This window comes from Caretta caretta, chromosome 26, assembly GCF_965140235.1.
Source record: "Caretta caretta isolate rCarCar2 chromosome 26, rCarCar1.hap1, whole genome shotgun sequence".
NCBI lineage: Eukaryota > Metazoa > Chordata > Testudines > Cheloniidae > Caretta > Caretta caretta.
Window position 1 is genome coordinate 13,693,116 of NC_134231.1, and position 23,511 is coordinate 13,716,626.

Sequence of the window (23,511 nt, forward strand, 5' to 3'; positions counted from 1 at the left end):
GCTCCAGCCACTAGAAACCACACTCCTGATGATAACTGGGCTCGGAGGCCCACATCCTCAAAGGCGTGGGTGTGTTGCCAAAGGTCAAGGCCTCAGACAGCCGGAAACTGGGACTGGATCACAGGGCATGGCTCGCTTGATAAATTGCCCAATTCTGTTCATTCCCTCCTGTTCTTATGTATGTTGTTACACTGCAAGTGAGATACAGAATAGGCAAAAGAACCCAGGTACTCTAGATCCAGTGCTTAATTTGTGCCAGGGCTTGCCAAGGCTGAGCCCTGGCACCTCTCGGCTTCGCAGTTCAGAGCCCCGGCACCTCTGAGCTTGCCGCGTCAGTTATGAAAGCAAAAAAAAAAAAACTGCTCGAGCCCCAGCACCTCTTTCATTACAGACGAAGCCCTGCTTGGCTCCAGTCAGCACCCTGCTCTGAGCCACGAGAAAACACTGCCCGCTGTTGTCTGTGGAACAGATGCCCAGATGGCAGCAGGCTTTTTCAGCAAATTGACGCAAGGGCATGGGAATGGGAAGTGAACGAAGCAGGGACAGGCAGCAGCCATAACTGGGGACAGAACTGCTCGGCTTAATTCAAGCAGGATTAGAAGAAATGTCAGTCGAAGCATTAAAGTCAATTTGTTTCTGATTTCATTTGAGGCAAATGGCTTATTGCAGCGCAGCTGAACATTTTTTTTTCTTTAAATCCACTCCAGAGAAAGGCCAAATTGGCAAGTCACCGAAATAGTTTGCAAAATTGACACTCCAGAGAAAGACAAGGGAGTCTTAAACAAAATCGGAGCAGTCATGAGCTTTCTTTAATTGTACCTGGTTCCGATTCAGGAGCAAAAAGACGTCGAATTAAGGTAGCAATTTACCACCTGACTCACAAAGCTTGATGTTTTAACCATCTTGTGGGCTGGAGTTGAAATGCTTTCGTTTAAGTGCAGTTGGGAGCTTTTTATCCCTTAATAGTTGTCTTTCAGAAAATAAAGCAGCAGTTTGATTTATTTACTTTGAAGAGAGAGAAGCATAAGGAAGGGAGGGTTGGGAGGGAGGATGTTTGGAAAACCAGCTGACTTAGTGCATTGTAAATGCCAAGGGCTTTATTGTGTGACTGGCTGATGGCTTAGAAGATTTAGGGAGACAGCATTGATAAGTGGTTAGACCAGGAGGGTCAGGATTCCTGGGTTCTATTCCCTGTTGCACAAGAGTCATGTGGTTTAATGGCTCAGGCAGGAGGCTGGGAGACAGGACGCCTGGGTTCTATTCCCGGCTCTGCCATCGGCATGCCCTGCAACCATGGGCAAGTCTGTGCCTCAATTTCCCCCTCTGAAAAACAACCATGCTGCCAGCCCACCCTTGCAAAGCCCTTCAGGTGAAAGGAGCTTTTCCATACAATAAGCCCAAAGGGGGAAAAAGCTTCTATCCATGGGGCTCGGCTCAACTCTCCCCCGGCCTTCAACCCTCCCTCCCCCACCAAGGAAGGTGCCACAGGGTTATCCAAAGACTCCAGTGCAAGGACCCCGGGCAGCCCTCCAATTGCCCCTTGCTCCGAAGCAGCTGCCGGAGACAAACACAGGGCTAGCCAGGGCCCAATATAATCTTGTGCTTCCTCCCCTCCAGTCACTGTGGCTGGACTGAGAAGGCCCCGGACCCCACCCTGGCCCTGGGCTCCCTCCCCTGCAAGACAAGGATCCTCTGTTAGCTCCCGCGGCCATTGGAGCCTGGAAACAAGAGCGCTAGCTGAACGGATACCAACAAACATCTGCTCTGGATGCTCTTTCGACATTAATTCCCCGCCTGCTCTCCCACATTGTTCCCCGGTGAAGAGCAGATTGTTCCAGCACTCAGAGCCTTTGTGAAGCGAAAGGCTGAAAGGACAGAGAGACACGAGCGGTGCGACACAAGAACCAGCCAGCCACGTGGGCAGCGCTGAATCATCCCCGCCAGGCGGGTGCAGCGATGAAAAGGAAAATCCACTTGACGCCCAGCGGCAGGATCAAGTGGGCTGGAAATTGGAAAAAAAGAGAGGCAGCGTGATCGCGTGGCCAGGGCAATTGGGACACCTGGTCTCTTCTCCCTGCTCTTCTGCGTGGCCTTGGGCAAGTCACTTCTCCGCTCCGTGACTCAGTTCCTCACCCCCACCCCTTTGTCTATTTACCGTAAGCTATTTGGGGCAGGGCCTGTGTCTCTGTGCAGTCTCTCACACAATGGGCCCCTGATTTCAGTTGGGCATTATTGTAATGTAAGTTATTAACCCAGACAACCTTCAGTGAGGGCGTCGAAGTCTGCTGAGAAAAACAAGCAACATCAGGCCATGGATAAGTGCAAAATCCTTCTGGCTACAATCACTGATGCTTGGGGCTCAGAAACATTTCCCCATGATTCCGGGCCAAAAATCTACCCCTGTGCAGAAAGCCCTCCAAATAAGGCTCGAACGGGACAGATGTAACAAAGCTCATTGGGTCAGACCAGGGACCTTCAGAATTAAAAGCAGGAGCCGCTGAAGCTTGGGCGAAAGGCCGATCCCGCTAACGCGTGTGCCTCTGCTTAATTCTGCCCGCAGGAGCAATCCCAGTCAGCACACGTGCGTCAGCGTTTTGCAGGATCGGGGCCCTCAGGGCAGCAAACTCGGATCCTTTGCGGTTGAGGCACTGCGAGGTCGGCTGAACGCACAGGCCTGACAGTGTCGTGTCAGGGATCTCTCACCTGGAATAAGCCCCCGAGAGATCTCTTGCCTGCTGTCTCCGAGACAGGCCGTTACATGGTTTCTAGTTGTCGTGCTTTTGCACAAAAGAACAATACAGTGACAAAGCATCCCTACGTTGCACAGCAATAGCAGTTCCAAAAACATGGGGAGAGCAGGGTGCTATGCAGACCCTCCTGCTACAACATCCCAGGCTCCATCCACTTGAGCTAAGGGAGAATCACCACAAGCCCAGAGCCCTCTGGGGGCCTATGACACACAGGTGAGCAGTTTTGATTCCCTCCAGCAGAGGGCAGTGATACATCAGTTTAACACACACGAGAGAGACTGTACTCCTTACAGCATTCTAGTTAATTTGTGAATTAGCTTGGATCTCAAAAAATCACCTCTGGGACAGAAAGCTGCAACTGTTTCAATTAGTACAGCCACATTACAGGACAGCTTAGGACAGGAAGCAATGAACTAATCGTTCAGTAGGGGGTATTCTAGCTAGGAAGACCCTAAGTGCGTACCTGGGAATTTGGCCCAGACACAGTTGGACTGACACCCTGACAAACGTTCCCACACCTTTATAAGGAGCCTTCATTTGCGGTCTCATTTAAAATACAGCCCCTCCATCAGCACAGCACCCCCTAGCAGCGTACTAAAGGAGAAGATCGCCAGTCCCTTGTTCCCTGCACAACAGCACCCCCTAATGCCATGCTGTTCCATGCCTCGGTTTCCCCATCTGTAAAATACTGATCTCTTTTGTAAAACGCTTGGAGACCTACTGGTGAAAAGTATCATCTGAGAACTAGGTCTCTCTGTTCCCCTCCTCCTCCTTTCACGCTCTCTGTGGGGTGTCTTTTCACTTTGCCCTGTTTTTCACCCTATTTTCCCTTCCCACACTGGAGTCCCCCCCATCTCTGTGTCCTGCTCCCTTTCCCCCGAGCCTCACTCTCTTTTAAACCACAGTCTTTCCAAAGCGAAAACATGAAGCCAATAATGCCCGAATTCAAGTCCAACTTTCCTACCACAAGAGCCAGGAGCAAAATGGGGCGACACAAATTTGCGCGGTGTCAGAACAGGGCTCTCAGACACTAATGAGCTAACAGGGCCATATTGTCAATCCTTAGGGGATGTCTACACTACAGAGGCTACAGCTGCAGCTATGCTGGTGTGGCATAGACACTTGCTATAGAGGAAGGGGAGCGGGGGCATTCGTCACTGTAATAAATCCACCCCCTCAAGAGGAAGATGGAAAAATTCTTCTGCCAGCCCAGCAGCGTCTACACCATGGCTTAGGCTGGCTAAACTATGTCTCTCAAGGTGGTGAATTTTTCAGACCCCTGAGCAACGTAGCTAGGTGTAGACCCAGGGCTCAATCATTCAGAGGCAGGCTTCCTTTTTACCACACCTAGCTCCCATTAGCAACAGAGTTACACCAGTTACTGAAGGCACCTCTGCGGGGCTGCTCATTCCTGGGCTGTTCTCCTTCCCACCAGGGCAGCAGCTCTCACAGCATCACTGGAGCTAAGTCCCACCGGCAGTGGACTGGCAGAGCTGAGAGCAGAACTGGCCTCTCTGGGTTTAGTTTCTTCATCTCTGTCAGGGCAAAGCAGGTGTGCTAAGGGCTCTGGACAGAGTCGTGGAGCAAGAGCGAGACTGGACTAGACTTCGGCTGCGGTTCTGTTGTGCTGTGCTTCTTGCAGCCTAAGGGAGCGAAGGGCAAAGGTGGCTTTAAGCTGCCTTTGCATTCTTGGGATTCCAGACTGTTCTGGGAGCCAAAATGCCTCTGGCATAAATTAGAGCAACCCCGGGGGGGTTCTACTATGTAGCAACCTCCCAAGGGCTGTTTTGCGAGCCAGGCTCTCCAGCTCGGTCTATGACACCATACCACTGGAATCGTTCACAGGCTGTGATGTATTTATCCTCACCCAGCTCAAGGAAGCAGGGCAGTGCTATTAGCCCCTTTGTACAGACAGGGAAGCGAGGCCCAGAATGACTAAGGGACTTGATCAAGGCTAAACAAGGAGTCTGTGGCAGAATGCAGGCTCCGCAGTTCCACTGAGCCACCTTTCCTGTCTACAGCCTCTCCTTCCTGTCCCTGGCTCCGACCCCAACATGCCTCATGCACCATCACTTGTGAGGGGGTCAGCCTAGGACTGTGCTAATGGCGCCCTCACATTGTGCCTGCGCCAGGGGGCAGTTCGCCCTTGGAGCAGAGTTCTTGCCTCTGTATGCTGCCGGAGTGACATACGGGGGCAGAGGATGGGAACGGCTCCGTCACCCTGATTCCCCATCCTTGTGCACACTGGGCCAGACCTGCGTGAACTGGATATAAAACACAGCCGCACCGGCCCGGGCGCTCGCGGGCCAGTAGGAGCCGAGTCCCTGCAACGCACGTTGAACGGGTGTCAATGACCCCTGCATAAGGTGCGGGCCAGCAGTGGATCAGGCCCTTTCTCCTGGGACCCCAGGTGCGGTTTTGTCCAGCAGCAAGAGGGTTACTGGCTTGCTGTCAGCAAACGGTTCCCCTTAGCAGCACCGCTGCCTGGGAGCGGGAAGGAGCCGCGACAGCGAGATGCTGACAGGCGTACGGCGGAGTAATAATAATAGGCAGTTCTCCGTAGCTGATAATAACAGGTTTCGCTTTCAGAGACGAGTGTTTTGCTGGAGCCTCCACGTCTCCTACATGCTGCCAGGGGCTTCCTCTTGCTAGGTGCTGAAAGGTGGCTGGCTCGGAGGGCAGGGACCTCTTGGCACCCCCGGGCGGTTCTCATGGATGCTGGTGGTGGGGAGGGCGAGGATAACGGGCCAAACCCTGACCTGCGTTCTGAATCTGGAGCCTCACGTAAGGCAGGCCCGAGGCGCCACGCTCCTGATCTAGCCTGGGCCATTCTGCATAGCCTCTGTCTTAAGGCTCACAAGATTTCTCCCTCGGAATGGTGTCTGGAGAGCTTCTTTTGGGGAAGTGGCATGATCCTCTGGCTTAAGCAGCAGGCTAGAAATCACGGGCAAATCACTATACGTCTGCCCATCTGAAAAACTCTGATAATAATACTTACACGTGTCTACAGCTGAGGAATAGCTCATGTCTCTGAAGTGCTTAAACTGAAAGCACTGTAGCATGCATGGGTATGACCAGATAAGGCATTGTAGTACTCTCAGGGCGGAGGATACCCCAGGCTACCCCTGATGTCCTGGGAGTCATCCAGGGATGGGGAGGGGGACACACACCCCTGGAGCCAGCTGCTCCATTTGGGGAGGGGGAGCACACAGACATTCTGATTTTTCCAAAACAGTGTGGGAATTTCCTTTCCATGGGAAATTTCCAAAATTTGTCCTTTTCATTCCAAATCGGAGGGGAGATGGGGGGACTTTTGCAAAGTGTCAGAATTTGCCTGGAATGGGACATCTGAGTTTTGACCTGCTCTAACTGAATTAGAAGCAGTTACTAAATAGGACCACCTTTGAAAAGGAGAAACTGCCTGATCTCCTTTCGCCTCGAGGTCACTAGTTCAAATCCAGCTCAGATTGACAGTGACCTAATTTGAGCAGGATAGACTTGTAGTTAAAGTACAGGACACCTGGGTTCTGTCCCCAGCTCGTGTGACCCGGAGCAAGTCACATCCTCTCTCAGTGCCTCAGTTTCCCTGATCTGTAAAATGGAACTAATGATGCTGACCCACCCGCTGGGGTGCTGGGAGTTCTAACCCAGTGCATGGGAAACAATCTTAGCTTCTTGGGCTGGATGGTGCCAGAGCTGGGCCCAGCATTGACGCCTGGACATATGGCTTGGTCAGTGCCAGCGAACAGGTACCCACAGCACAATAGCTACCATTGTAACTTGCACCAACCAGCCCCCTTATCATCAGTGTCAGCACAGAAGCAAAGGATAGAGTGGGCCGTGGCGCCTCACCTTCCCTTCTCATTGAGAGAGAGCTTTAGTCTAGGTCAGGTTTGGGGGAAGCTTGCCCAGGCTGGGCTTGGACTTCACCATGGAGCGGTGGGCTCTGTCCGGGGTTCTCTGTCTAGTATCCCCTTTTGGATCCCGCCTTTTGACCCTGTGACCTCCCCCGCGCCCCCACTCTGTTAATCTTTTGTCCCCTGTGCTCAGCTGATGCCTTGGTTCTGTGACCCCTCACCTGAAGGGGCGGGGCCATCCATTGCTTAAGTAGGCTCCGCCCACCCCACCCCCCAGTCATTAATGAGGCTGATATCTTGCTACCACCTACTTATAGCTTAAAATTCTTCTCCCACCCTCCAGGGTCATTTTCCCTTCACCCTCCCCTACCTTATGGGGGGTGCACATGAGCGACATGCAGCAAACTCCCAGCTTTGGCCCTGCATCTCGTTAAGGGCTGCTTCCTCTGTGCAGGGCTGCAGTGTAAGCAGAAAACCTTTGCCAGTTCAAAGGAAGATCACTTGCCTAAGACCCAGAATCCCAGCTAAATCACCAAGCAGAAGAGACACTTTCATAATAAGAACAGGAGGACTTGTGGCACCTTCGAGACTAACCAATTTATTTGAGCACAAGCTTTCGTGAGCTACAGCTCACTTCATCGGATGCATTCAGTGGAAATACAGTGGAGAGATTTATATACATAGAGAACATGAAACAGTGGGTGTTACCATACACACTGTAACCAGAGTGATCACTTAAGGTGAGCTATTTCCAGTAGGGGGTGGAGAACCTTTTGTAGTGATAATCAAGGTGGGCCATTTCCAGCAGTTGACAAGAACGTCTGAGGAACAATGGCGGGTGTGTGGGGGGGAATAAACAAGGGGAAATAGTTTTACTTTGTGTAATGACCCATCCACTCCCAGTCTCTATTCAAGCCTAAATTAATTGTATCCAGTTTGCAAATTAATTCCAATTCAGCAGTCTCTCATTGGAGTCTGTTTTTTAAGTTTTTTTGTTGAAGAATTACAACTTTTAGGTCTGTAATTGAGTGACCAGAGAGATTGAAGTGTTCTCCGACTGGTTTTTGAATGTTATAATTCTTGACGTCTGATTTGTGTCCATTTATTCTTTTACGTAGAGATTGTCCAGTTTGACCAATGTACATGGCAGAGGGGCATTGCTGGCACATGATGGCATATATCACATTGGTAGATGTGCAGGTGAACGAGCCTCTGATAGTGTGGCTGATGTGATTAGGCCCTATGATGGTGTCCCCTGAATAGATATGTGGACACAGTTGGCAACATCAAGAATTATAACATTCAAAAACCAGTCGGAGAACAATTCAATCTCTTTGGTCACTCGATTACAGACCTAAAAGTTGTAATCCTTCAACAAAAAAACTTAAAAAACAGACTCCAACAAGAGACTGCTGAATTGGAATTAATTTGCAAACTGGATACAATTAACTTAGGCTTGAATAGAGACTGGGAGTGGATGGGTCATTACACAAAGTAAAACTATTTTGTTTTGTCATTACACAAAGTAAAACTATTTCCCCTTGTTTATTCTGCCTCCCCCCACTGTTCCTCAGACGTTCTTGTCAACTGCTGGAAATGGCCCACCTTGATTATCACTACAAAAGTTCCCCTCCCCCTACCACACCCCACCCCGCTCTCCTGCTGGTAATAGCTCACCTTAAGTGATCACTCTCACTACAGTGTGTATGGTAAGACCCATTGTTTCATGTTCTCTATGGATATAAGTCTCCCCACTGTATTTTCCACTGAATGCATCCGATGAAGTGAGCTGTAGCTCATGAAAGCTTATGCTCAAATAAATTTGTTAGTCTCTAAGGTGCCACAAGTCCTCCTTTTCTTTTTGCGAATACAGACTAACATGGCTGCTACTCTGAAAACTTTCATAATAGATTCTCAAGCCTTCCCTCCCTCCCCGCTTCCTCTCTGATGGTTTAAGAGGCATTTGCAAAAGGTTTATCGCATGCCACTTCCCTCCATACTCTCAGAAGAGGACTCTCTTGCTTTAGAGCCATCCCAGGTGCTCTTTGAGCAGGAGAGCTGTTTGATGCTGTGGCTAGAAAGAAGAGCTTTGATGCCCTGGACTCCACGCTGTTCAGGAACCAGGGGGTGGCAAGCAGATTAATAGAACTAGTCAATTGCAAACATTTACATCAATAAAAGAAGGCTCTAGGGACCTGCCTACCCTAAGGAAATGCACCATTTTCCTAGGATGCACGTTCACTTCCCCTGCATTAAGTTCTCGTGGAGGTGAAAGTACAGGGGATATGGATAGCTCTCAGGGCTTCTAAGCTGTGTGGCAGAGGACCCCGCAGCTACCCCTGACTTCCTGGGAGTCAACAGGGGTGGGACCCCTGCAGCCCCCTTCTTAATCCAGTGCCAGGGGAGATTTCACCCGAAATGCATGAGTGAGGCCCCGATCCTGGGCTGGGACACTCACAGCTGGATCCCACTGCAACCAATGGAGCTCTCTGCACAGAGACACAAATCTGTCCAGTCGCATCAAGGCCTTCGTCAAAATCCCAGGTAGTCACGGCCCAAAACCCCCAGCTGTCAAGCTCCAGCCATGGCTGCACCCACTTGGACTCACAGCTGCACCTCAGCCACAGGCCTGATCCGCCTCTCCCTTGACACTGAGGGAAGTCCCACTGACTTCCCTGGAGTTACTCCTGATTTACACCAGGGTAAGCACTAGGAGAATCCGGCCTGGAATCTTTTACCTGAGAATGAAGCCGAAACACTGCTTGGCTGGGGCACTGCTGGTGTTTAAACTTGTGTGTGTGTGTGTGTGTAACTTTCTCGCAGATGGTAACACTTGGGGCGTTACAAGTGTTTTGTTGTGGGGGCTACATGAGCAGTTCTAGAGGGGAGATTTTCATTCCTAAGCATCTACTTGCAAATGCTTTTAACTATTCCCAATAATTCCTCTTGGTTTATGCTCATCTAGTCCAATCTGCCCCACCCCCACATTTAGGTTTTGTAACCATAGCAATCACCAACTGGGGTCAGACACAAAAACCACCCAGTCCAATAGCCTGACGCTGGGTAACCTTTGTATTACGGTAGCACCTCATGAAGAATGAGCATTTTATACCCTGTATACCTTTTGTTTGTTTGTTTTTTAAATCCACTCAGTATAAAAGGCTAGTCCCTTTTTTCATCTTGCTAGGACACAGGTTATACTAATGGACCGAGGCAGTGAGTTTCCTGGATAACAGATCAGGTTAAAGTATTCCCCTTTCGCTTGAAGCATGCTGTCTTTAAAAAACAAATACAAACAATAAGCTTTTACCAAGCCAAAGGAGCTGGGAAATGGCACCATGATTTTTATTTTTAAATCTTTCTAATGGAGACAAATATTCCCCTGCGGCATCCCCAACCTGCGAGTGAAACTGACAAACTGCCTGTAACACACATGTGAAACTAACCAGACCATTTGTCACTGCAGAAATAGTCAAGGAGCATAAACAGGGAAAAATTGCCGAGATACTTAAAATTCTTTCAGATTTAATCTGTGGAGCTATCTGTAATGCTGGGATGGGAATTTGTGTAAGGATCTGTGATTTATTTTCTACTTAACAGCATTCCCTGAGGTAGCAGAAGTGATTAAAATCCCCTCTGTTCTCTCAGCAACTTGGAAACAGATGAACTTTTAGTAGTATACAAGTGCTCAGAACTGTTCCCATAGAGGAAGTGGAATAAGCAATACTGGTATAAAAGACACCTTCATACCGGTGCAACCGCATCCACACGGGGGAGGGGTGCTGGTATAACTATATTGGTAAAAAAAACCTGACACAATTATACGGATACAAACTCTGAGTGTAGTCCAGGCCTAAAGGGAAAAATTCCTTTTGTATGGAGAGGCATAGGCAGGGCTTGTGGACTATACATTTCCACACCCACACTTGAGCATCCACACTGCATTGTGAGCCTGGGTTTGCAACGGCTGGACCCGGCTCTCACAGCCATGCTAACACGTCCGTACAACGCTACACACTCAGCTCTGCAGCTTGAGTTGCATCCCCATTGCAAAACGACAGGGCTTGGACCCGAGTCACAGCAGGAGTCAGGCTCTGACCTACGCCCCTAGCAGGGTCCTAGGACCCAGGCCCCTAGTGCCTTGGATCCGAGTCAGACTGGTTTGTGTGTGGACGGAAGGGGGGTTTGGGCTCAAACCTGAGTCAGAGCCCAGGCTTAATGTGCAGTGTAGACATATCCAGAGAGGCTAAGGCCCAGATCCACAATGGTACTTAGACTCCTAACATCCACTGAAATCAAGGGGAACTAGGAGCCTAAAACACCTTTGAGAAGCTGGACCTGTGGGATTTGCCCAGGGCCCTGCATCCCTGACTCAACCCCTAAGGACTGGAGCATCCTTCCTCTATTCCAGATAGATTTCCCAAAAAGCTCCTCACCTAGCATGGCAGCTCATTTGAAACCCCTGCTGCTTGTTCTGCTGTCTCAGTGGGAGCGGAGCACTGTTGAAAATTCTGGCCTTGGGACTCACCCCCTGCATGGCATTTAGGCACCTAGGGCTAGGTTCATAGGCACCGACTTCCATTGTTTCCAGTGGGTACTCGACCCCCGCCCCTGGCCCCACCCCCCATTCTACCTCTTCCCCCAAGTCCCCACCCCCTTCCAGCCCCTATTCCACACCCTTCCCCCAAGTCCCCACCCCTGTCCCGCCTCTTCTCTGCATCCTCCCCTGACCGCGCCACATCCCCTCTCCTTCCCCCTCCCTCCTGGAAAGTCCTAAGCCCCGCCAAACAGCTGTTTGGTGTCTGGAAGCGCTGGGAAGTAGGCGAAGGACCAGGGACGTGGCACGTTCAGGGGAGAGGGGAGGAGGTGAGGTGAGGCGGGGGGAGCTTGGCTGCCAATGGGTGCTCCAGCCCCAGAGCGCCTATGGCTAGGTTCACAAGGAGATTTAGGTGCCTATCAACCACTTTAAGCGCCTATGTCCAAAATGTTATCCTTAAAGCCCCTGCTCAGTGGCTGCTTAACCCTGTAGGGACTTAAATTCCCTATGTGCCCACTGGTAGAGTCCCCGAGGCACCTGCCTCAGTCCTGACACCAAGCCGGGTGGCACGTAACCCACCATCACCCCCAAGCCTCAGCAGGATTTCCAAAGCAGGGCATCCCCCGTCTAATAGCGGGGACGATTTTCACGAGGACCCCTTACGGGCTGAAGTGTCAGTGACACCCCCTGCCAACTCTGATACTGGGGTGAACTTCACCTGAAGGGAAAATCCCAGCATGTCAAGGAACATTTCTTATTTACTAGTACCCAGGGAACCAACCATCCAGCCCGTGGGGTGGTTTTACAGAATCAACAATCAGACTTCAGAGGCTGGTCCCCTGTCTCAGTGTTTTGACCTGAGGCCGCCCCCTCCAATGGAGCTGCAAAGATACAAGGAAGGGGAGATCCGTGCCTCTGGCTTGGAGACGGAAGAACACCGCCTGACACTGCAGGGGGAGGAAGAACAGGATCACGTGATTTCTCCCCCTGATTACTGAGATGGCAAGCTCTTCGCCACCAGGGCCATCTTTGCCACGTGTTCATACAGTGCCTAGCACAATGGGGTTCTGAACCTGCCTGGGGACGCCAGACATCGCCGAGATACGAACAAGCCATAAGAACAGCGAGGGAACCGAGTTTCCGTTCAGTAGAAATTTCTGCATCTCTCTCATTCCGAAATCAGAACAAAACATTGGAAATGCAAAATTTGGTAAAGAACAGAAATTTTGGAAACATTCGGTTTGGGGGGGGGAAACGCTGGGCAGGAAGCTGAGCTGCTGGTGAGCCAGGCCGGCTGCCCATCTGTGTGCTGGCCACCCCACCTGCTGGCTTTCCATCTGAAGGTCGGATAGAATTGACATTCCCACAGAAAGTTTAGATCTGGTCCAATCAGCATTTTCCCACAGAAAACTGTTCCATCGGAAAATCTTCCGCCAGCTTTAATCCCAGTCTTACGGATGACGCAGAGGGACCTTGACTGACCACAAACAGCCAGTTCCCGCGTGATAAATCGGACTCAGGGCAGGTCGACCCTGCTGTATGTCTTGAAGGAAGACGCTCTAAGCAGACAGGAGAGAGCTCTCCCGTTGTCTTTGGTACTCCACCGCCGCAAGAGATGGCAGCTATGTCGGTAGGAGAAACCTCTCTCGCGGTCAGCGCTTCAGTCGGTGGAGTGATACCGACGTAATTCTGTCGTGTAGACCAGGGCTCTACACTGAAGCGCTCTGCCGCTGTAGTGTTTGAAGTGTAGACGCTACCTATGCGGGCGGGAAGGTTTCTCCCGGCGGCGTAGTTAAGCCACTGCCCCAAGAGGCAGCAGCTAGATGGACAAAAGAATTCTTCCACTGACCTAGCACCGTCCACACCAGGAGTGAGGTCGGCTTAACCACGTCGCTCGGGGAGGGGTGGATTTTTGTTGATTGGTCGACCTGATTTTTTAGTGTAGACCAGGCCTGAGTGTAGCTGGTTAGGTTGGACTCAATCACAGCCCGAGGCAAGACTCCTCCAGAAAATGCAGCGTCTGACCCTGGAGGAGTCTTTGACCTTCCCATTAAAAGGGAAAAGGAAAACAAAGTTTACATTTGAGTCAATTCCTGTCAGAACTTTCCCAGAGGCCAAGCACCCTCCTCTGTTATCTCTAGGATTTCCAGTAGCTTTACGGTAAGGATCGGGCTGAGCTCTGTTAAATAATAATTCAGCCAGTCGGCCTGGCTTTTCGGAGTTGGTCCACCATCACAAGACACCGTCACATGAAAAGAAAAATCCTGCTTACTGAAAAAATCTGTCAGCAGGACATGAAGAGATGGACGGAGCAACAAGTGCCGAGACTTGCAAAAGAAACAATAAAAAGCAGCAAGGGCTTTCACCCTGGGGAGGGAACATGAATGAATTCCAGGAGAGGCAGGGTAGGCAGCCATGAATTTCCAGAGCTCTGAATATGGATGACTGGCATTCCACGGCCCGCCTGGCATACATTATACATCACATAGCGTGTTCTCCAATTGGAGCAGGCATAGCGGGGCTGAAGCCAACATCCCACGGCCTTTTAAATCAGATCGTCAAGGTGCCTGGAAGCATCACAAGCAGAGATACGCTCCCCTTGTGACTCTCCTTGTTCTGGAAATGTGCTGACACCTACAAGTGCAAGCACCTTTAGCCTGCAGAGTAGGGCTGTGACTCCCAGCACGCTCGCTCTTCTCTCGGGCACCGGGATGGAGAGATCAGGCCACTCAGGATCAGGCCCTGGGATAGACTGGATGACGAGTCCCTTGCGGAATGGTGGGGGGGGCCTGGGCCTCAGTTTCCCCATCTGGAAAATGGAGAGCACACGGACTGTGTATGGAGCAGGATTCATAGAGGGGCTACAGACACACGCAGGGTACGTCTGCATTGCACAGCAGTGTAGGTAAGCACCGCGGGGAAAAGTGGGCTGTCCCCACACTGATGTGTGTAGCTACATGTGTCTGTGAAAGGCTCTGGCAGGGGGAGGCTGTAGAGAAAGGCCTTGGGGTGCTCCCAGTGCCTTCCCTGGCTCCCTGTCTTTTCCTGAGGCGGGGAAAGGCTCCAGCAGGGAAGAGGCAGTGGGACATGACACTGCTAAAACCAGCGGTGTAGACAGGGTGGCACAGCTTGGGCGAGTAGCGAGCTGTGTCAGGTATATACCTGGCTACATCTCCACAGGCTGCAGGCCGCGCCTTACTCCCCTGAGCAGTGCCTCCCTGTCCATACTGCTGTTTATCCCCATGCGAGGTGGGCTACCCATGCAGCTGAAAGAAATAGGCAGTGTAGACATACCTGAAGTGTTGCCACTCCTTTTCGCTCGGGTATTAGACGGAGTCCAGGCAAATCACACCTGGCCCTTCTAGTGTCTCAATCGAGCATCTCAGCACTTTACATTAATTGCACCTTAACCCCTCCCCGCACTCCTCTGCGAGGCAGACGACTATTATCCCCATTTCACTGATGGGGAAACTGACCCAGGGTGTGAAATGACTTGTCCAAGGTCATACAGTGAGTCAGCTGCAGGAGCTGGAACCCAGGCGTCCTGAGCCCTGGAATTCTGCTCCAACCACAGCACCGCTCTCCTTCATAGACTAAGCCCTGAAGGGACCATCTTGATCTAATCTGACCTCCTGCACCTCACAGGCCCCCGAACCTGGCCCACCCACTCCTCACCTCTGGCTGAGTGACGGACGTCCTCAGATCAAGTTACAGAGAATCCACCATTTACTCTAGGTTAAACCAGCAAGTGAGCTGCTCTACCCCGTGCCAGGGCCTGCCCAACCTTGGTGGAGGCTTTGGAGCAGCCTTTGTCACCTTCTCCAGTCCTCATTTGAAGAGTGAGTCCTTCAGCTGGAATATTCCAGGGGTGAGGGAGAACCGGGGCCCAGGGTCTTCGATGCGCCAAGGAGTTATCTAAACACGTACCTTGATTTTTATCACCTTAGTGATACCCTTTTTCTTTTGATTGTTGCCTCGCTTGTACATAATCCTCTCCAATTCCAATACAACGACACACAAAACACATTCCCCTCCCACTAGCACCCTGCAGGTTGTCCCATCTGCCTCGCCAATTATAAATGGAGAAAGAGGGACGACACATGAATATTAGACATGGAGAAAAGCGGACACCTTGCTAATGTGTGATAAAAGCTAGTTTCACACTGCATGTATTCTTTGGCGAAGCGGGAGAAGATACAGGAGACTTGATGTTTGTATAGAGCCTGCATCTCTGAGCCTGTTATTTTACCTGTGCCATCCCAAAAAGAAAAGTGGGGAGAGAGAGAGAGTTGCCTTCAAAAGTGAAGGTTAGTTGGGACTGAACAACTCTAAGGGTTGGTAATGGACCTTTCACTTCCAAGCCATGTTATGTTCATGACCTACACAGAGAGAAATTAAACAAAAACATAAAACACTAGTTTATGGTTTAAAATCCAGATCAACACATAAGAACCAAAATACAGAAAGAGACAAAGCAGGCTGCTCCTTTTTGCAGCAAGGCACAACTCACCCCACCTTACCCTTTACAAACAGACTGCTGTAAATGGGGAAATCAATCACTGAGTGGGTGGGTTTCTGATGGGATCAGTTCTTGGCCCTATGCTATTGAACATTTTTATCAATAATCTCGAAGCAAACTTAAACCATCACTGATAAAGTTTGCAGCTGACACAAACATTAGGGGAGTCAGAAATAAGGAAGAGGACAGGTCACTGGTTCACAGCGATCTGTTAGGATGGAAGAATTCCATGCACTGCTGCAGGCTGGGGACCAACTGGCTAAGCAGCAGTTCTGCAGAAAAGGACCTGAGGATTACAGTGGATGAGAAGCTGGATATGAGTCAGCGGTGTGCCCTTGTTGCCAAGAAGGCTAATGGCATATTGGGCTGCATTAGTAGGTGCACTGGCAGCAGATCGAGGGAAGTGATTATTCCCCTCTATTCAACACTGGTGAGGCCACACCTGGAGTACTGCGTCCAGTTTTGGTCCCCCCACTTACAGAATGGACGTGGACAAATTGGAGAGAGTCCAGCGGAGGGCAACGAAAATGATCAGGGGGCTGGGGCACATGACTTACGAGGAGAGGCTGAGGGAACTGGGGTTATTTAGTCTGCAGAAGAGAAGAGTGAGGGGGGATTTGATAACAGCCTTCAACTACCTGAAGGGGGGAGTTCCAGAGAGGATGGAGCTCGGCTGTTCTCAGGGGTGGCAGATGACAGAACAAGGAGCAATGGTCTCAAGTTGCAGTGGGGGAGGTCTAGGTTGGATATTAGGAAACACTATTTCACTAGGAGGGTGGTAAAGCACTGGAATGGGTTACCTAGGGAGGTTGTGGCCTTAGAAGTTTTTAAGGCCCAGCTTAGAGGTTTTTAAGGCCCAGCTTGACAAAGCTCTGGCTAGGATAATTTAGTTGGGGTTGGTCCTGCTTTGAGCAGGGGGTTGGACTAGATGACCTCCTGAGGTCGCTTCCAACCCTAATCTTCTACGATCTGGATCACTCGATAAACCGGGCGCAAGCAAATAATCCATGTTTTAATACAGCTATATGTAAATGTATTCATGGAAGAGGAAATAATACAGGCCATACTTAAGGATGCGGGGCTCTATCCTGGGAAGCAGGGACTCCGGAAAAGATCTGGGGGTCATGGTGGATAATCCGTCAAACATGGGCTCCCAGGGTGATATCACTACAGTCAGTAACTGTTTACAACATATCCCAGGGATAGCAGCTCCGTAAGAGCTTTCTGGCCCCAATCACCCCCTAATGGAAAAATCTCTCAGTGTGAGGGAGGGCAGAATTGGCTCACACTGGTCATAACCACATGTAGGGATAGAGGAACCTGTAATAATTTGAACTTTTTTGCGTAAGAACCTTTTTCTTTTTGCCCAAAAAATTGAAGATTGGGGTCAACTGGAACAATTTTGCGAATTTGGGTTGATTTTGGCAAATTGTTTTGGTTAAGAAAAATGTTCAGACATAAGAACAACATATGAACATAAGAGTGGCCAGACTGGGTCAGAACAAAGGTCCATCAAGCCCAGTATCCTGCCCGGTGACAGTGGTCAATGGCAGGTGCCCCAGGGGGAATGAACAGAACAGGTTATCGTCAAGTGATCCATCCCCTGTCGCCCATTCCCAGCTTCTGGCAAACAGAAGCTAGGGACACCGTCCCTGCCCATCCTGGCTAACAGCCATTGATGGACCTATCCTCCATGAATCTATCTAGCTCCCTTTTGAACCCCGTTATAGTCTTAGCCTTCACAACACCCTCTGGCAAGGAGTTCCAAAGGTTGACAGTGCGTTGCGTGAAAAAATACTTTCTTGTGTTTGTTTTAAACCTGCTATCTATTCATTTCATTTGGTGGCCCCTTGTTCTTGCATGAGAAGGAGTAAATTTTTCCTTATTTACTTTCTCCACACCAGTCATGATTTTATAGACCTCTATCACATCCCCCCTTAGTCGCCTCTTTTCCAAGCTGAACAGTCCCAGTCTCCTCATACGGCAGTCGTTCCATACCCCTAATCATTTTTGTTGCCCTTTTCTGAACGTTTTCCAATTCCAATTCCAAGACCTGTTTGAAATGGTTTGTTTTGGCATTTCTGAAACATTTGGACTTTTTGTTTCAGAATTTCCGTCAATTTTATTTTTAAAAAACTCTCTAGATCAAAATGAATTTTTTGTGACATTTTGGTTCACTGAAGTTTCAGAATATTTTGGTTTCAGGATGACTCACTTTCCCCTCCCCCTACTGATTCTTTGGACCTACACCTGACCCAAAAAATCAGTTATGACAGCCATAAAAATACCTCCCTGTCCATCTATAAACCTTTTCATTCAAAGACCTATGAACACTTTACAGATATTAACTAGCTGAGTCTCACAATCACCCCCACTGAAAATCTGACAAATATCTCAATCTGATAGCTGGGGAGACTCAGGCACTGAGTGGTTAAGCAGCTTGTCCCTTAGGGTACAAATTATACATAGCATAATACATTTCTCTAGTGCAGATAAGACCAGAAGTTTCTCCCTTTAAACAGGAAAAGAACTAGGTATAAGGATACGTTGGAAGCACATTGCGAGCGAAGACAGATCGCCAAATTGGTCAAAATAATGAGTCAGGATCTCAAAAATCATGAGATTAGCTTTGAAAGGATGAGGATTTTTTAAAAAAAATAATACATTTTGGGTTCTTTTTGTTTGCTTTCTAGTTTTGAGTCTTTAGCAGTCCCAGGGGGCCAGAAAATTACTTATTGTAACAAATGAAAGCGGAGAGTCTCACCATCCCACGGCTCTGGGAGCTGGGGCTTTAAGAAAAGCACCAAATAACATGAAAGTTGGCAACACTGTGACTAACATGTCCACAGAGGCCAGGTCACCCACTTCTGGCAGGCAGCACCCGTGTGAAGACATGCGCAGAGATAACGCTGAAATGGAGCGGTACAGGCTCTCTCACAGCGGCCTCTCTGTCCAGGACTCGGTTAGCTTCTCTGTTCAATCAGACAAACCAAAAGATGAGAGGTTCCTTAAGCAAATGCCAGAGGCACCAAGGATGCAAATGTTCCTTTAGATGGCCAGACAGTACGCACCGTCCCTTTTCTTTAAGGGAGGCCAGAGCTGGAATCTGGATTCAAACTGTCATGGAAAGGGTGGATCAGAGCTACTTGAAATGGATTGGGATGCAGTTTATAGCAGCACCAGATTTTTCCATAGCACTTTGCTTCCCAAGGTGCCATACAGACCATAGCCCTGGTTCTCCGTTCCCCCGCACCTCGTGGGGTCATTTATACCTGCACAAAGCAGCGGCAAATCAGAATGGGAAGGTTTTGCCCAGATAAGCGACCGCGCAAGGTGCAGGGAACGGAGCCCCAGGCCCGTGGTCTGCAAAGCACCAGGGTAGAAAGCACTTGGGTTACAAACCACATCATGATCCATTTCAAGGCACAGGAAACGAGACGGGGCCAAGTGCTCCAGCCTCCCTTCCCAAAGCCACCCTGCCCAGGGAGATAAGTGCTGTGCCTCGCTCTGGGTCTCAGACGGTGCCAAGCGCAGAGCTGGCATTCGATACGGAACTGTTATGGGAGAGGGTTAATGAAATGAGCTCCCATGAGGCAGCTATGAATCACTGACTACTTCCTGGTTCCACTCAGCTCAGAGGAATCATCATCATGTTAGCCCAAGCTCTGAGCGGGGAGTGGGGATCTAGGGGTTAGAGCACGGAGACTCAGGGATCAGGACTCCTGGGTTCTATTTCCGCTACTGACTCCCTGTATGGCCTTGGGCAAGTCCCTCCCCCTTTTATGCCTCAGTTTCGCCAGCTGTAAACCAGGGATAATCGCCTGACCCACCTTCATAAGGTGCTTGGAGATCTAGGGTGTAGGACCCAGCAGGAGGTGGGCTGGAGCAAGTCTGCTCTGCCATGGTGACCCCCGTGAGTGACAGGCTGGCATGCATGCCACCTGCAGATGTAGCTGCCATAGGAGCGGTAATCAATAGCTGTCGTATGCCCCTGCTCGAATGCCCACGCGCAGCCCGCAGCCGTTCCCAGCCGGCGATAGCCCCCGTCGAACAGCTGTTGGCTGGAGTTAATTGACTGTCAGCAAACTGTGTGCACACAACTGAAATGTCACCTGCTGATGGCACTCAGGGTAAACGACACAGGCGCCATCAGGAAACATCAGTGAGCCCCGACGTGTCAGACAACAGATTGCAACGTGCTCACAGGCAGAACCTGCCTCTGGGATCTCCTGACCCCACATCTATGCCTGGTGCGGGAGTCACACCTAGGGCAGGTCAGCACTTCTTGATCTGCTACGTGTCCTTCAGCATGGAGGTGCTCAGCACGGTAGGGGTCCTAGAACAGAGTATGCTGGGAGTTTACACGTCAGGTCTGAGCTGCTCTGTTGTATCTGGTATCAGGGAGAGCTCCCAGGGCTCGAGTCCTGGCAGCATTAAGAGCATAAGAATGGCCATACTGGAGAATATCGACAGTCCGCCTGGCCCAGTGTCCTGTCTTCTGACAGTGGCTGGTACCAGATGCTTCAGAGGGAATGAATAGGACCAAGCAGTTATTGAGTGATCCATCCCCTGTCATCCAGTTCCAGCTTCTGGCAGTCAGAGGTTTAGGGACACCCAAAGCATGGGGTTGTGTCCCTGACCATCTTGGCTAATAGCTGTCGGTGGACCTATCTTCCATGAATGTATCTAATTCTTTTTTGAACCCAGTTATACTTTTGGCCTTCACAACATCCCCTGGCAATGAGTTCCACAGATTGACTGTGTGTTGGGTGAAGTTGTACTTCCTTCTGTTTGTTTTAAACCTGCCTTTTCTAAGATGAACATTTCCTGTCCCGGTCTTTCATCTCTGCTCATATGGAAGCTGTTCCATCATTTTTGTTGTCCTTCTCTGTACTTTTTCCAGTTCTAATATACCTTTTTTGAGATGGGGTGACCAGAGCTGTAGGCAGCATTCAAGGTGTGGGTGTACTATGGATTTATATAGTGGCACTATGATATTTTCCTGTCTTATTATCTATCCCTTTCCTAATGGTTCCTAACAGTCTGTTCACTTTTCTGACGGCTGCTGCCCATGGGTGGATGTTTTCAAAGAACTATCCACAATGACTCCAAGATCTCTTTCCTGAGTGGCAACAGCTAACTTGGACCCCATTGTTTCGTACGCAGAGTTGGGATCGTGTTTCCCAGCGTGCATTGCTTTGCAATTATCCTCAACACTGCATTTTGTCGCCAAAAAATAGCATAGATGTTTGGGCTCGGGCTCACGTCCGGCTCTGAAACCCGGCGAGGCGGGAGGGTCTCGGAGCTTGGGCTCCAGCCTGAGCCCAAACGTCTACACAGCTCGGTAGCGGGAGCCCCACGAGCCCGAGTCAGTTGACTCTGGTTCCAAGACCTGGGGCGGCTGAGTAGACTAGGGTTGCCAACTTGGTAATATTTAAAAACCAGACACTCCACCAGGAGTGCCGGAACCTCCCCAGGCCTGCCTCTTCCCCCCTGAAGCCCCACCCATGCCCCGCCTCTTCCCCAAGGCCCCACCCACTCCTTTTCCCCCTTTTCCCCCCTGTCACTCGCTGCTTTTCCCCTCCCACCCCCCCAACTTGGGTCAGGAGGGACTTGCCTGCAGAGGCAGGGCTGGGAGTTGCAACCACCCATCACAGGTAGGAGACAGCCCTGGCTGAGTAGGGGCTAGCAGTGGTGATGATCCAGTACCTCCCTGCCTCCCGCGCCTGCAGTAACCGCACATTGGGTGTCCGGTCAGTAGATCTGACCGGACACGGTTGAGTCCCCTTTTCAACCGGAATTTCAGGTCAAAAACCAGCCCTCCTAAGGTAGACACACCCTGAGTGTTAACTGGACTTAATGCAGGAGCCACTGGGTGAGGCTCTCTGGCCTGGGCCGTGCAAGAGATCAGATAGGATGATCATAAGGATCCCTTCAGGATTTAAAGCCCTGAATCACTAGGGGGTCAGACGACGGCAGGAGCCATCCCAAGGAGAGCTCCGTTCTGCATCCGTAACGGATGCTCTCCAGCCAGATGCTGGCCCAGAAGCCCTCTGCTCAAAATGGATTGAAGTGGCACGTGCAGGAGCCCTTGCGTGTGTAACCATCATTAGAGACGGCTGGAAAAGCAGCAGCAGCAGCTCAGACAGTTACCTGCTTCCCAGCTCCTTCGTCCGGGCTCCCATCTCAGGGCAGCTCCGATAATTGAATCGGAGACAAGCAACCAGAGCCGCAGACATATTCTGCCAGGGCCAGGCGCAGAGATTCAATTGGAGCCTCTTAACGAGTCTTAATAAGTGACAGCAGCACCTGGGCCTTCTCCTGAGCCCTTTTCATTGTGCGACATGGACTCACACCCAGAGAAAATCTAACGCAGTCAGCCAGCAGCCCTAGAGAAGCAAGCAAGGGCTCCTGAGCTCGGATAGCACTCCTCGGCCTCAGTCCCACAGCTGGCTTCCCCACCCCTCCTGCCGTCTCTGGCCTTATGTAACTTGCGTCCCCTCCATGCCTCAATTTCCTGCATTAGTAAAATTGGGGCAATCAAACGGGAACAGGTACGTGCATGCACGTGTCACTGTCCTCTCCTGAAGAACTGATCCACTGTGTGTCATAAGTCCTGCACTGTTAGCGCAAGGAGATTCTCCTTTAAAGCACAAGTGTTGGTCTGTGCATCCGAAGCAAGAGGGGCTGAGTTCTGACCACGCCGCCACCATCAAGTTCTGCGTGACCGTGAGGGGCTGATAATGGATTTTATATGGACTCATCACAAGTGGGGGAGGATTAATGTGCTAAACGTGTTACACGACAGGGTACGTTTACAACCAACACTTCCAAAAGTCTGGGTTAGCCAGGAGCTTCCCCTGACAGCAAGTGCACCAGTGTCTACAGTACCTCCTGCTGGGAGCTGTTGGAAATGGAGCAGCCTGGAATCTCCATGCTATCACCGGCCCCAAGGTTAGGACTTCACTCCCTATGCGGTGCCCCCTTCTGGGATAGCTTGGGATTTAGTACTTTACAAGCATCACTTGGCAGCAGAATGGGGCAGAGAACTCCCATCTGCAGAACGCCAACCCTGGGCCCGTTCTATCAGACCATGCTGCCTCCCTTATCTACACAGGAGCCGTGAGTGGCGGGACCTGACAGTCCCCACCACCCTGCACACACTTGACTTTGCAGCTCCATGCGAGGTTGGAGGGGGCGGAGGCCGGTGGCCACGCCTGTTCCTTTTATGGAGCGGGAGCCAACGCCATGGGGCAGCTGTGGCTGGTAATGCCGTGAAGCCGCAGAGGGTCAGTGCCGTAATTCGGCAGCTCCTGGGCGTGAAACAGGTTCATTACGAGAGGGAAGATCACCTGGGAATAACCTGTGCTTCAGAGAGCAAGAGATGGGGCGGGCGGAGAAAGAGGGAGACTTGCAAAGAGGCTATAGAAAGAAAAAGAAGAAACAAAGAGATACTCAGAGCCAATGAGTTAATGGGCCAGATCCTCCCTGCTGCTAAGCAGCAGTTCTGCAGAAAAGGAGCTGGGGATTACAGTGGACGAGAAGCTGGATATGAGTCAGCAGGGTGCCCTTGTTGCCAAGAAGGCCAATGGCACATTGGACTGCGTCAGCAGGAGCACTGCCAGCAGATCGAGGGAAGTGATTATTCCCCTCTATTCGGTGGTGAGGCCACATCTGGAGTATTGCGTCCAGTTTTGGTCCCCACACTGCAGAAGGGACGTGGACAAATTGGAGAGAATCCAGCGGAGGGCAAAGAAAATGATCAGGGGGCCGGGGCACATGACTTATGAGGAGAGGCTGAGGGAACTGGGGTTATTTAGTCTGCGGAAGAGAAGAATGAGGGGGGAT

At 50.7% G+C, this 23,511-nt stretch overlaps 1 protein-coding gene across 4 annotated transcripts in view; it reads right to left on the reverse strand.

The window, feature by feature from the left end:
* Positions 1-23,511, reverse strand: part of LOC125626540 (glycerol-3-phosphate acyltransferase 2, mitochondrial) — a 139,566-nt gene that overhangs the window by 51,161 nt on the left and 64,894 nt on the right. Inside the window, exon 1 of one of the 4 annotated variants that reach the window (XM_075123402.1) lies at positions 4,142-4,292. The exons of the other annotated variants lie outside the window; for them this stretch is intronic. The gene's annotated coding sequence lies outside the window, so the exon portion shown is untranslated. Of the gene's footprint in view, positions 1-4,141; positions 4,293-23,511 lie in introns of those variants that run through there. 4 annotated transcript variants of the gene reach the window in all.